Source organism: Tursiops truncatus, chromosome 8, assembly GCF_011762595.2.
Source record: "Tursiops truncatus isolate mTurTru1 chromosome 8, mTurTru1.mat.Y, whole genome shotgun sequence".
NCBI classification, from domain to species: domain Eukaryota; kingdom Metazoa; phylum Chordata; class Mammalia; order Artiodactyla; family Delphinidae; genus Tursiops; species Tursiops truncatus.
Genome location: NC_047041.1, coordinates 105063606 through 105078785, shown reverse-complemented (window position 1 = coordinate 105078785; position 15180 = coordinate 105063606). Strand labels below are relative to the sequence as shown.

General features: G+C 47.9%; 1 protein-coding gene across 4 annotated transcripts in view; it reads right to left on the bottom strand.

Moving 5' to 3' along the window:
* Positions 1-15180, bottom strand: part of PPFIA1 (PTPRF interacting protein alpha 1) — an 89356-nt gene that overhangs the window by 61958 nt on the left and 12218 nt on the right. The gene's annotated exons all lie outside the window — the stretch shown is intronic.

The window sequence follows — 15180 nt, the reverse complement described above, 5'->3', positions numbered from 1 at the left end:
ATATATATATTTTTGAAACAGTAATAAAGGTATACATAAGAAAAGTCTCCCTTGCAGCCCAGTTTGCTCTTCCACACAATAGGTAATTAAAGTCATGGGTTTCTTGCTTATCTAGAATTGTATATATATATATGCCAATAAATACATCCATTTCCCTTTGCTTTTCTTCGCTTAAGGATATAACCTGAAGATGTTTCCATATCAGTTCATGATGTCCTCTTCCTTTTTTATAGCTGCAATGATTGCACATACCAATGAATTCAAAAGCCCTAATTTATTTTTTATTCACTTGCTGATGGACATCTGTTTGTGTTTCCAATCTTCTGCTATTACAAATAACATGGTAACGAATAATCCTGTGCATATACCATTTTGCATGTGGGCCAAATATATCTGTGGGATAATCTGAGAATTTCTGAGTCAAAGGATGTTGATCATTTTAAAATATACTGTTAAATTATTCCCCACTGGCCAGCAATGTGTGAAAACATGTTTCCTTATAGTCCCACCATCCTGGGTGTTATTAAACCTCGGTGTCAATTTTTCTTTTTTGGATCCATCCTCCTTCCCTCCTGCCTATCACATCAAAGTCTCCAAAACCTTTTCCTATGCTAGACACCGAATGCAAGCCCGGCACCCGGTGTGAGCAAGAGGTAACACGTTCTCTGGAGCATCCTTCGCTCCCCTGACCCTCTCACGGCCGGGGAATTATGCTGACATTTCTCTTACAAAGAAGGCTCAGCTCGTTCGTGAGGTTATTACACGTCCTCATTTTCTCACCTGACAATCTGTAACACAAACGGCACATTTTCCTTATTTCGGTTACTGTTTTTTATTTTTCTTGGATCAAATACAAGTGAGACTGGCCTGTTTTTTACTTATCCTGATGCACCCTGACATCCCTGTCCTTTCCTATAGAATGGCCTCTGATCATCATCTCTTACACCGAAACATCCGTTAGCAGGAACACAAACACCTGACTTGTGTCCTCTAGTGCAGTCATGCCCAAACACGTACATAACAAAATACTTCACTGCAAACTGATTTTTAAACTTCACTTTATATTACAATTGGGGTACCGTGTGTTCAGGTACATTTTAAAATGGATATAATTTTATGATGGCACAGATTATAATTTAAAATATTGTAAAAAGGAGCTATTGTATTGCTCTAAGGTACACACCTAGAAACAGACCTGCTGGGTCAAAGGGTTACGTAATTTAATTCTCAATGTTTCTAATGTGATAAACTACAGTGTACTAAAGAAATATTAGTTTCACTGCTTTTGGCATCTCTTTGTATATTTTATAATTTACAGGGTTTTGATGTCCTGACAAAAAGAAGATCACAACAACTATAACTAAGTCCACTGATGAGGAAGACTGCTTGCACAGGTTCAGCCTGCATGGTCACCTTCAGAGTCCTGGGCAAGGTGAGGACTGCACTACTACTTTTTAAACATAAAACATTATTTGCAAAAAAAAATTTTTTTAAGCATTTATTTTGTTCAAATATCACCACAATTTCTCCACTTATAATCTTTGCCTTTTCTTTTTTTTTTTTTTTGCGGTACACGGGTCTCTCACCGTTATGGCCTCTCCCGTTGCGGAGCACAGGCTCCGGACACGCAGGCTCAGTGGCCATGGCTCACGGGCCCAGCCGCTCCGCGGCATGTGGGATCCTCCCGGACCGGGGCACGAACCCGTGTCCCCTGCATCGGCAGGCGGACTCTCAACCACTGCGCCACCAGGGAAGCCCAGAATCTTTGCCTTTCCTAACCTCCCCATGGCAATAAAGGGCAAATTAAAATATTATGCTATTATATAACAGTAAAAATAATCGCAAACCTATGATTATATACCTGAATATCCAAATTATTTATTTAAATATTACATATATAGCATACATGCCCAAATATAAGGCAATTTCAAGTAAAATTCAATCCCCCTGGTTTCCCATTAAGACAACTGCCAGAAGTTTTCCGGCCACTTTAACAGACGCTTTCAGGAATGCAGATTAAACAGCCGGCTCTGACTCAGGCTCAGTCCTACACAATTATGAAAATAAATAGACAGAACTACTTATTCTAGCTGCATGCTAAGTTACTATACCTAATATGCTTATGTTCTATCTGCAGTCACATCACATGGACTCAGAACACTTCTGAGAGGTCCTTTAACCATGTTTTCTTCTCTTTGCTGGGACAACAGTGGTTCACCTGCTGGTGAGCCATTTGGGAATCATCGACGCCAACCACCATGTGGGCATCCCCGAGCACCTACGTTAAGAAAACAACATGGCGCGCTCCAGCGGCAGGACACCAGGTGGATCACTGCCCCGTCACTCCCACGGCCGAGCTCCAGATCCTGCTGCAGCCTCCTGGCAACGGTGGCGCCATCAGAACATGGCACAGAGAAATGTCTGGGAGTGGTGGGAGGCTGCCATCAGGGTTTGAGGCGCGCTGAACTTGAGAAGGAAGCCAATGCCATCCTGGGGGAAGGACAGCACACCTGAGGAGCATCCCCACTCCTCTGGTGAGACGACATCATGCTGCTCTCCCCGGCTCCGCTCGGGAACTGCCGTACAGTTTACAGCTTAGCAAGTCTCCTGAAAAACCTTATGGTGGTGTGCTCCTGGTTTTTCTGATTTAGTCACAATTTTAGAATATTTCAGGCTTGTCATTAGCTCCTAGTAGCACCTCTATTTTGCAAAAAAAAAAAACCAAAAACCCAAAAAGCCACAATCAACTCTTTTACATGTGATTAAGCACTCTGTGAAATTACTTCATGACCTTTATTAACTTAGAACACCCTAGATGTGTTAAATTAGGTGTAGGAGCCTTCGGACCCCACCTTCCAGGGCCCTCATAGTATCAGCAAACACAACTGCACAGAAGGGGTTATAAGACAGAACCTCCTCTGTTGCCCTGTGAGACTGCACTGTCGACAGGAAGAGAATTTTCCACCAAATTCCCAGCAGGTACTATTGAAGAGCAGCTCTCTGACACGCAACAGGGTCAGCTAACACTGCACCTGACTCTGCTCTAAAGCTACAATGTGACTCTGAAAGAACTCAAAAAACAGTTATGGGGAATCATGGCCGCCTTTTAACAGACACGGGGGACCGCGACTGAAAGCTCAAGGCTCAGCGCACAGAAGACCAAGGACAACCGAGCGGGCTGCTTTCCTGATACACCAGACGGAAGACAGGTATCTCGGAGTCAATCAAAGGTCTCGGTATAAAACCATAACTGAAAGTACTTTATTAGGGGTTTCCTCTTGCGGTTCCACTCTGCCTAGTCAATAGAAATACAAGTTTAAGAATGAGTAGTCTCAGAGTATCTACGGCTACGTTTATAGCATTTCCTGAAATTCTGCTGACGAGCCAAAGAAACACAAATGCTGCAGTGTTTCAGGCCACAGAGCAAAGGCTGAAAGTAATAAGTACAAATGAACTTGAAAAAGGCTTCTGATTCTCTGTCATGCAGCTTTCATAACAAGAATGACATTGCCTACTAGAAGACCACAAAGCTGATTGGTGGAAATGATACAGATAAAGGGTTGATTGTCGACAAAATGTCTCGGCTGCCTGCAGATCCGCCCTTCCGCCTGTCCAGAGTCTGCCCGTCCATCACCATCCTCCCCCAGAAGCTGTCAGACAACCAGCTCTGCTCCTGGTCACCACTTCCCCGGGGCCACACTCTCAAGGCCTTTGTCAACCGTTCTCTTCCCACCCCCGTGCGAAGGACCATCCCCACACTGTGTCAGGGCCGCACCCCCATCACCTCCCTCCTTCCCCACCTGCTGACCTGCCGGCCCAGCCCCACACCCTCCCGCAGGCTGAACACAGGGTCGCGCGGGCTGGGCTTGACCACCCATCTCCCGCTTAGGCTCCCCCAGGCCTCCGCCACCGCTTCACTGCGCAGACCCCAGTCTACTCGGGGGAAAGACGTGCCCCCTCACTACTGAAACCCCAGCCCCCCAAAGGGTCTAGCAACACACCAGTGATCAGGCAATAGCTTTGTACGGAAACAAATCAGTAACATACTACCTCTGACAGCAAATATTACTACTCTGTAACCTTCTTAACCTTTTGTGGGTCTGTGTATTCATGTCTTGCAAACCAGTCTGACAAGAGCCCCCTGTTACAACAGTTTTACCCTCTAATTTAACAAGAAGACACCTGAGAATGAAACAAAGGCCAGCTACAAAACCATAACTGAAGGTACTTTATTAGGGTTCCTCTGTGGCTCCAGTAAGCTTAGTAGGGTAGGAACACAGGCCTAAGGATGAGTAGCCCTGGAAAACACCAGCTGGACAACACCAGCCATTTCTGAGGTGCTATTCTAAGTACACGTAGATGTAAATATTGATGGCAATAGCGCTATTTTTGTTTGCTGCTTTATGGTTTTCAAAGTATTTTCACATATGTTATCACATTTTATTCTCAACCACCCAGTAAGGTGCTCACAATGACCTCATTTTACAAATTATAATACAGGCCCAGGCAGGTTAGTGAAGTGCAAAGGTCACTCAGTTAATAAGTGGCTTGGGACTGAGAACTCAATACAGACAATATGTTATCTTCAGGGGAAGATAACACAGTAAGTATCAACACCAAGGCCACATGTTAGTAAGCAGAGGATTGAAGACTTGAAACAGGTGGGGAGGGGGGTGGAGAGAAGGAAAGACTGGGTGGACAAGAAAAATATCACTCAGCAGTTAGTGAAAAGGAAGGGACTGTTACAGTCAACCAATAACTTCACCACCATCACCACGTGGAAAGAAAGAGGGCAGCTACATATCCCCCAGGATATCTTTCTGTGATTTCTTTTGCCCCCCTCAAGGATGGCCTTGATATATACCCAAGCCTACTACTTCATCTGTGTTTTTCTTCAAGCTGATGACATTTTTAAAAGCTGAAGAAAAGTAAAAGGAATAAAAAGTAACACCGGCCCCAGGCATCAGACTCCATCTTCTCCTAGAGATGGGACAGACGCTGAATCCCAGTAGGAACTAGAGGTGTGAGAACAGACCTCACAGGGTTGACCTCGGCCTTGAGACACAGGTGGGGTTTTGAAAAAAGGGAGCGGGAAAGGGACTCCACAAGCAGGGAATTGTGTAGGCCAGGGTGTGAGGGAAGGGGAGCAAAAAGACTGGTGTGGCTAGAACGAAGGGGTATTTACAGAGGGAAACGGTGTGGGAAGGTTGAAGAAAGCCAGATCGTGGAGTTATGAGTGCCAAACAAAGAGCTTAGGTTTTGCCTCTGCTACCAGGGATGGGCGCTGCAGAAACCTGCACACAGCAAAGGTTCAGGTTAGCCTGGGGGCTGTAAGAAGCGTGCTGGCGGGACTGGAAAGGGGAGAGGGTGCATCACAGAGGCTCGAGGCATGGAGGGGCCAAGCAGCGATACCAGAATACAGGAGAAAATAAAAACAACATTAGGAAAGAAAAACCGAAGCAGCGCTGAGTGGTCCTGGAGGGTGAGAAGGGAAGGAAAGGCGAGGCACGGAAAGCTGGGAGGGGAGGTGGGAGGGGAGGCTGAGCAAGGAGGACGCGTGGCACAACCCGGGATATGAGACGCAGCAGGAGAGCCTGGGTCACATCTAAAGGATGTGACAAAGCTTGGGGCTGGGGCGTGAAAGGTGCATCACACACTTGGGGGTGAAGACACAGCCGTGGCAGTCACCTTCAAAGGGGGGATGCCGAGCCCACAGAAGTGAACGAATCTGCACGACTACAGAAAAGGGGCAGAAGAAGGCTAGGATTTTAATGTATTTCCTAGTCACGAGCACATGACTAGGATAAAATGAAAATAATTATCCAACTATCTTTGGGTAGCAAGTGCTTCCTTTCCCTCAATTCTTTCCACAGAGGTTTTCCAAACATGGAAAAAAAAGAACCTAACACCTGCCAGTGAGCACAGGAAATACACAAAGACGAGAACACGAGCTCCCTCTACATGACTGACAATTTTTAAAGTTACTTTAAACTAGGATTATGTGTGTCAGATTGTTTTTCTGTAGTATTACTATAAAACTTCCAGTGAGAGAATCTTAAGATGAAGTTAACTGAAGCAACACCAGTAGCGTTTCAGAGCACATGAAACACGCATTCCAAGTCAACACCAAAGACCTTCATTTCTTCGTTGAGTGCAGTGAAAGCGTCTGAGCAGCAGGGTGGGTGCCAGCCTGGAGGTCACTTACTAAACGGGCTATAGCCTGAGCACCTGCAGGCACACCAGAGAACATCTCACTTCCTGGCAGCACCGGCCCTTTTAATAACAGTCATTAATAGTGAAAACACTATTTCAGCGGGGAAACAAAGAGCAAAGCACCGGACACTCAAGGGTTTGTACAAAGCGCGCAGAACCTATCAGCAGGAATGTGCTTTCGAGCAATCTCTTAATTCATCGTTAAACTTTTTTGGGACCAAGTATTTCTCTGGTTTGCATAAGAAAACAACCTTGGAATGTACATTCTTTCCAACTTAAACCCTTTGTTCTAACCACCCACCACTCGCCCCCCATGGACCTTTCTACGCTCAGGTCATGTTCAGGCACCCTGCTACGCAAGCCAAAAGGGCAGCGCTTCTAGTCTGTGGAACTTTCTCCTTGAAATGGAGCACAGATAACCAGGGGCAGGAATAAAACAGCAAAAGTCTCTGTGATGCCACAGGAGGCCGCCGGGAGGGGCACCCGACTCCAATCCCTATCTACTGTGTTCTTTTCTCTCTCCAGCAGGTCAGGGCGGAGGAGAGATGGACGTGGCGACTGGCCCTGAAAATCCCGGCCGGGCAGTCTTCGCTGTGCGCCACCTAAGCAAACGCCACGCTGCTTTCTGACACTGTCAACGCGCATGGTCATACTGTCGCCACGTGGCATCTATTTTAGCCACGCAGCCTCGGAGCCCCCTTCCCACGGCTGGGAAGTGGTCTGTCCTTGAGGAACGGCTTGTGACCCAGAGGAGGAGGCAGAAGCACCAGCCCCCTGCTCTCCTGGCCTCTCCCACATCCGGGGACAGTGCAGAACAGCCCCAGGCCCACCAATCACAGGCCTGGAGCCCAGACTCCGAACGGGAAGCAACAAGCGGTGCCCAGAGGTGGTCATGCATCCGCGGCTCCGGGCGATGGTGTGGGCAGTGCAGGTGCAGTTTCCGGACAAGCAGCTTCACCAGAGCCTCGCACAGCAGGACAGGGCTCGTGGCCTCCGGGCCCGGCGCCCCCACCTTCCCCGAGACGCTGGGAGCTGCTCAGAGTGTGCACAGCCATTTATTTTTCTGCATGGATCACCCAGTCTGCAACTAAGCCCCCCAACTTAGCATGCTTGTTTTCCTCGGCGCGCAACTTCACGCATTTTCCTCAGTGAGAAGCATGAATGAGCGTGAGAAACGCCACTGCCTTTCTGACGTCACCCCACCCCGCGGGCACGCTGGATGGGGGCAGAGACTGTTACTCTGTGCATCTTATAGCTGACATTGTTTGAACTTCTTTTTTTTCACTTGCCTCCTTTTTTCCCCTAGTAACTTTGGGAACCCAGAAGGAAGGGGCCCCTCATCATCGCCGCACTCCCTGACGCTGCTCTGCAGAACACGGGCTAACGCCCCCCACTCTGCTCGGAGCCCAGGCACTCTTGGGAGGGCTTCTTGGACACGCTCAGGGTGGCGTCACCGCAGCCTGTGAAGCAGGTCTCAGCGCAGGCGGCAAAGTGAGGGCCCAGCCCCAGAGCCCATGCTCTTAGTTAAGCACGGCCTCCAACTCACACAGTAAGAAAAAGCGGCTCCCTCCACACAGGCAAAAACAAACGCGGTGAAGAAAGTCCTTGCAATTTCCCTCCCATCATCTGATTCCTTGCCCTTCTCACAAAACCTCCATTCTTACACTCGCGGTAGGAATCACATCCCATCCAAATGCACCAGGATGTTTCTCGCTGAGTGGCTAAAGCACGCGGCCTCGGCCCGGGGAGAGAGACGTCCGGAGGGGCAGAGCGTCTGCTCAGGACCAGCTGTGCCCCCAGCATCACTCCTCACTCTTCGGCCCCAGCTGCGGTGAAAACCACAGCCGAACGTCGACTTTCCTTCCCACTTACAGTAAAGGGCTGTGCAGGAGCTACAGAACACTGACAGTCACAGTGCCCAAAGGGACATGGAGACCATCTAGCTCCCAGGGCTTCCCAACCGTCCTCCCCGGACCCCCGTGTGGCCGCAGGTTCTCGGCACATGAGGCTCTAGGTGGCACTGCGCTCCCTGGGGCGCCAGCCCCTCGGAGACCCTCCAGAGACAGGCTCCTTTCCATAAGGCTTTGAACTACAGGGTCGAGTCCCCTTGCCCCTCCCCATTCTACAGAGATACGACCAGAGGCTCCAAGAGGTGACCCGGTGACGGAACCAGGTCAGAAGCTGTCTCAGGGCTCTGCCGTGCTGCCACCCAGCTCCCTGCATCACAGACAGTGACAGAAGACGGGCCTTGCACAGCCTGACATGCAAACTGCCGGCTGACCTGTCGCGTTCCAAAGCCACAGCTCTTTCCTTCCTCACTGTTGCAGTGATCCACCCAGACGTGGCGCAGTTCGGTGCATGTGAATCTCACCAGGGGCCGAGAGTTGGCTGAGGGACACGCGCGCTCCGGAGCCGCCGTCCACAGCACACGTAGACCCCTGGGCACACACTGCGGGCAAGAGCTTCTGGGGAAGGTGATGAGGAACAAAAGAGAAACTCTAAACGTCCTGGATTCGTCAAGTGAAAGAGCCACAAGAATAGTCAGAAACAGAATTAGACAAGACATCTGAGAGCGGAGGACTTTAAAGATTCTGGGCATTAGGTGTCAGGAAACCATCGTATTCGCCCCACGAGGCTCCGCAGGGCGGCAGGTGCCGTGGGGACCACTGGAGGGCTCCTGTTCTGGGCGCTGCCCGCCGCCCACAGGCAGAGCCGACGGGGACAGAGACCCTTTGCTGAAGAAGCAAACCCTGGCACTCACAGGACCACCCCCACGGGCATTGGGGGCATCCTGCCGGCCCCATCTCCTCCTGCAGGGAGCAGCCCTGGAGTCAGACTGCCTGGGTGCAAACACTGACCACCACCTGTGATCTATGGGGCTCTGGGGAGCTCCCCAACCTCAATTTCTTCATCTATAAAATGGGGTACATAATAGCATCCTGCTTTCTAGTACTGTTTAAAGTATACTCTATAGGCGACTTCCCTGGTGGCGCAGTGGTTAAGAATCCGCCTGCCAATGCAGGGGACATGGGTTCGAGCCCTGGTCCGGGAAGATCCCACATGCCGCAGAGCAACTAAGCCCATGCGCCACAACTACTGAGCCTGCGCTCTAGAGCCTGCGAGCCACAACTAGGGAGCCCACGTGCCGCAACTACTGAAGCCTGTGCGCCTAGAGCCCGTGCTCTGCAACAAGAAAAGCCACCGCAGGGAGAAGCCCGTGCACTGCGATGAAGAGTAGCCCCTGCTCGCCGCAACTAGAGAAAGTCCACGTGCAGCAATGAAGACCCAACGCAGCCAAAAATAAATAAAGTATACTCTATAGTATCATTAAAGTATACTCTATAGTATCATTAAAGTATACTCTGTAGTATCATTAAAGTATACTCTGTAGTATCATTAAAGTATACTCTGTAGTATCATTAAAGTATACTCTGTAGTATCATTAAAGTATACTCTGTAGTATCATTAAAGTATACTCTGTAGTATCATTAAAGTATACTCTGTAGTATCATTAAAGTATACTCTATAGTATCATTATGAGGCCTCAGTGAGACAATCCACACAAAGAGGCTTAGAGGCTATCATACATCACTTACATGTGGACTCTAAAAAAAAATGATACAGGAATCTCTTGGCGGTCCAGTGGTGAGGACTCCGTGCTTCCACTGCAGGGGGCATAGGTTTGATCCCTGGTCGGGGATCTAAGATCCCACAGGCTGCTCGGCGCAGCCCAAAAAAGAAACAAATGAACTTATATGCAAAACAGAAATAGACCCACAGACATAGAAAACAAACTTATGGTTACCAAAGGGCAAGATGGGAGAGGGATAAATTAGGAGTTTGGGATTAGCAGATACACACTAGTATATATAAAATAGATAACCAACAAGGACCTACAGTATAGCACAGGAAACTATACTCAATATTTTGTAATAACCTACATGGGAAAAGAATCTGAAAAAGAATACATATATATATACATATATATATGTAAAACTGAATCATTTTGCTGTACATCTGCAACTAACACAACATTGTAAACCAACTATACTTCACTTAAAAAAAAAAAAAAGGCTTAGAGGCAAAACATGTTGGCTATTACCTCATTTAATCCCCCTAAACATCCATCCACACAGCCCCTGGCCAGTGCCTAACACATGGCCAACACTAAGTATAATACTTGCTAAATAAAAACAAACAGTTACTGTTCCTCACTGACTGATGACAACGCTGAAGGCTCACCTCTGAGGAAACTGACAAAAGTAACCAGGGAAGGAAGGCTGGCCCGGAAGTCCGCCGACTCTGCCTGAACAGGCTGCTTTCCTCGAAAATGCACCCACCTTGACCTGGGGTCCGTGGTGGGGCAGGCGTGGGATGGAATCTACCCAGAGAGACAGGCCCGCGAGTGAGAGATGCGGGGCACACCCGCAGGCCTGCTTTAAGCTCTTCGTTTAAGTCACTGTCGGCTTGAGGAGGGAGCTGCGCTACTGTTTTATAAAATGCCTTCAGACAGCGCAGGGGTGAAACGCCAGCGTGCTGACAGTCCCCCGTCAGCATGTGTCTGCGGTGGAGGGAAAGGAGCTGAGCCACAAAGCAGCAAAGTGCTATACAGAACTTCTTTAACCCTTGGCCTCAACTGGATTTCACACTCGGTCACAAATAAAGTCCTTTAGATTTTAATTGGCATGAAAACAAATACCGCATCAGACTATTCAAATTAATACTCAGACTATTTGAAATACTCTTCCCCTGCCACATCTGTTTCTGTTTTGGGGCACAGAGGATGCCTGACCTTACCTGGCATTCACGTTCTCCCATGAAAGACTGTCAAGGTGGGGAGAAGAGCGGGCCCTAGCTTCTAGCAGCACCTTCCGATTTCAAGAGAGATCAATGGCTCAGAAATATCGACCAGTCTCAAGTAGAGCTGAAACTTTTATACCGACGCGAAATCAATGATTATGTTACTGCTGACAAGGGTTTAAAATTACACAGGCAGAAGGGATAACTAGCCCATTTGCAAAGCAGAAAAACTTGGAAATGCAGGATACGCTTTAAGCTCCCAAATTTATTTTCAGAGCAAAATGAAATTTCCCCCTCAGAATAACATTGAGACTCTGCAAGCCAAGCGTAAGGACTCTCTGGGTGGACCTTCCCTGCCAAGGACCTGCTATCCAAGCCTGCAGAACTGGGCCAAGAGCTCACTTCCAGCTACAGGGAAAACCTACGAAGTGGAAACATTTTGTCACTTCTCTAATTAGCATTAGCAAGCAACAAACCTTCAGCTGGGCTTCATTTCTGAGAGTGAAAGGGAACACTTGCTAACTGCTCAGGATAACAGGCAAAACCCAGGACCATCTCAGGCAAACTAGGAGACATGGTCACCCACCTGTGAGGGTTGGGTGGGACAGAGACAGGAGAAGCAAGATTTCTGAGAATGCCTTTTCCTATAGTTCCGATTTTTGAACCATGTAAATGCTTTATGTATTCGAAAAAAATTAACTCCAAAAGAAGAATGCAAACCCTAAAATTAAGAATAAAAAGAGGGCTTCCCTGGTGGCGCAGTGGTTAAGAATCCGCTTGCCAATGCAGGGGATGCGGGTTCAAGCCCTAGTCCGGGAAGATCCCACATGCCGCAGAGCAACTAAGCCCGTTGCGCCACAACTACTAAGTCCACATGCCACAACTACTGGAGCCCGCGTGCCTAGATCCCGTGCTCCGCAACAAGAGAAGCCACCGCAATGAGAAGCCCGCGCACCACAACGAAGAGTAGCCCCCGCTCCCGCAACTAGAGAAAGCCCACACGCAGCAACGAAGACCCAATGCAGCCAAAAATAAATAAATAAAATAAATTTATTAAAAAAAAATAAACAGAAACAAATGAACTGTATATCAAATTTTATTTGTGCAGCTATGTTACTTCACATTGCTTTAAAACCCATTATTCTAACTATATATTATTTAGATACATTTATTTATTCTAAGACCCCAAAGAATTGCAAAGAAATGATAAAACTTCATACAGTAGGATGATTATAGTAATATGGTATTAAAATGTTGAAAATATTTCATGTATATCATAGGATAAAGAAAATAATGCTAACATCATTAGAAAGCAAAACAGTGTAAGACAAGAATTATAAATAGAAAATAAACTAAGGGGAAAGACTTCATTTTAATTTGTTAAGGAAATACCAATATGAAATCCACGGTTTTTAAAAAATGAATATTTTTGTCTAGCTCTGTTCCCTAGGAGGACCTAAAAGATGCTAACCCCTGTGACATGAGCACACCTGGCCTCCAGATACTGATTTCTAAATACTTCCCCACGAAAAGGAACCAGGGCTCCTCAGAGGAATGATTTCAGATCTGAGGCAGGAAAAACACAAAGTGGGCCTGGGACAAATTTTTGTTCCAGAAAACAAGGAAACATTCAAAGCCTAACAGGGCCTTGGCAAAGGCCACAGGAGCCAATCCAAGGGGGACAATATAAGCATCTAAGGAATAATGATAACTGACTATAATACACCGAATAAATACCAATCCAGTGTCCACAGTGACTGAGAGAGAAAGAGAATAAAAAGGGATGCTCTTGAAAGAGGAGCATCAATTAATAAACAAAGGAGGACCGAGAGTCGGAGAAGTCATCACTCAACTTCCAATGAAAGAAGTGATTTGGCAGGAACGCCAAATGGATGCTAAGGTCCTAGGAAGTCCCCTAGTGACCAGGAAGGTCCCTGGGGAGCAGGAGGAAGTGCAGAGAGAGAGACGAAGAGGGGTCAGAAACCACCGCCTCAGCCCAGTGAGCCCACCTCCCACCACAAGAACGGGACCACCAGAAATCGTTCCCTCTCAAAGTGAGGGCAAAAATGGGGGAAATGAGGTAAGGCTGGGAGGTAAAGTGGGAGACGTTAAACCCCTGTGGAACGCGAACTACACATCATTTATACTTTAAAATGGTTTCTAACTGGTGTATTGCTCTTATAATTTTCTAACCAGTAAAAAATGTAAATCGTATTTAAAGCTGTTATGGTGAATATCATTATGCGTAAGTTTCCTCCAGATAAGAACCATTTCCTTGGGCTTCCCTGGTGGTGCAGTGGATAAGAGTCTGCCTGCCAATGCAGGGGACACAGGTTTGATCCCTGGCCAGGAAGATCCCACATGCCGCGGAGCAACTAAGGCCGTGCGCCACAACTACTGAGCCTGCGCTCTAGAGCCTGCGAGCCACAACTACCGAAACCCACTAACCTAGAGCCCGTGCTCCACAACAAGAGAAGCCACTGCAATGAGAAGCCCGTGCACCGCAACAAAGAGTAGCCCCAGCTCGCCGCAGCTAGAGAAAGCTCACGCACAGCAATGAAGACCCAATGCAGACAAAAAATAAATAAAAAATAAATTAATTTAATTTAATTTAAAAGAGAAAAGCGCTAAGCCACTGGCCTAACAGCAGGCAGTTACTTTGTAGACAGAAGTAAAATGCAGACCTGTCTAGCTGCAAAATCCATGCTAAAAAATAAATAAATAAATGGAAGAGTAATCTGGAAAAGAAAGAAGAACAGGAGTTTTTTGAGGCTCTTTCTACACAGGGCCAAACTGGCTCTCCAAGAGAGTTAGCTACCAAAGTACTCAGCAGGAGCTAGCGCCAAGAGCTAGCAAGCAGAAGACAGGGTAAGAAGGGCCTTCCTCTCTGACAGAACAGCATATTTACAAAGAAACTGCAGGAAAACAGAACATCTCCTGTGAGGAATGACCTACAACCCAGTATGGCTGGTGCGGGACAGAGAGGTCGCTGGGGCCAACCCCTCCTTGAATCAACCTGGTGGAAGAAGAGGGTCCAGACCTCGCCAGCGGACCTCAGAGGTGGCGTCCGAGAGACAAGAAAGGTGCCTCCTACAGGGCCTGGAGACTGGGAGGGTGAGACGAGTGGTCTCTTGCTTTCTGACCACCTGACTCGGCAGAAAACTGTACCATCTCAGGAGGAGGGACAGACGTGGGGAAGAGCTGGTTTGGGCCCATGCTGAATTCAAGAGGCCCAAAGTCCACCCAAATGGAGGTGTGCCAGGCGAGGACGTGTGTGTGAGCTCAAGCAGTAGAGCGGGGGGGACAGAGGGTCGTGGCAACGTGAGGAAAGCCGCCGGGCCGAGTCCTCCTGTGCAGACACCCAGCACCGGCCGCTGCTTCTGCTGCGGTTCTGTCCACGCGTCAAACTTGGTCAAACTGAACTACACAGAGTCTTTCATTCTATTTCTCTTTGCACAAATAAAGAGATCTTGGGCCACATGACCCTTCCTACATACTGAGTATTCAGCACCTAGAACAGTGTCTGACACAGAGCAGGCGCTCAGTGAATATCAGTGTATACATCATACACATAAGCAGTACGTACACTTCATTAAAATATTACATACATTGTTCTGTGCTTTGTAAGATGGGTGATGTCAAGGGGTTTAAAACTTTTGCCTAAAGTACTGACTCTACAGCTCAACCCATGTACCCCAATGACTCTCCGCCAGTGCTTTCTTCCCCATCCCTTCTAGCCCCGCCCCACCCATCCTCCACACAGCACCAGCATGGCCTCTTACAACCTTCAACCAGATGGTGTCAATCCTTCCCCACTGAGGCCAAAACTATCACCACTATCACCACTATGACCACTATCCCACTATGACCACTACGACCACTATCACCCCTGTCCCACTCTCACCACTGTGACCACTCTCACCGCTATCTGGAGACGAAATGGCTGCATACAGCTCTGCCTCTGCCACTGTCTCCCAGGAGCCCAGAACCCGGAACCAACTCGGTCACAAGGGGCTCCACGGAGACCGGAGGGCTCTGCTCAACGGTGCAGTGAGTGTGTGCCGAAGAGGGAAGGCGCCCGTGCTCAAGGATACTGTTTCAAAGTAGTACTGAACAGTAGTAGTATTACTGAACAAAGTAATACTACTGAACAAAGTAGTACTAACT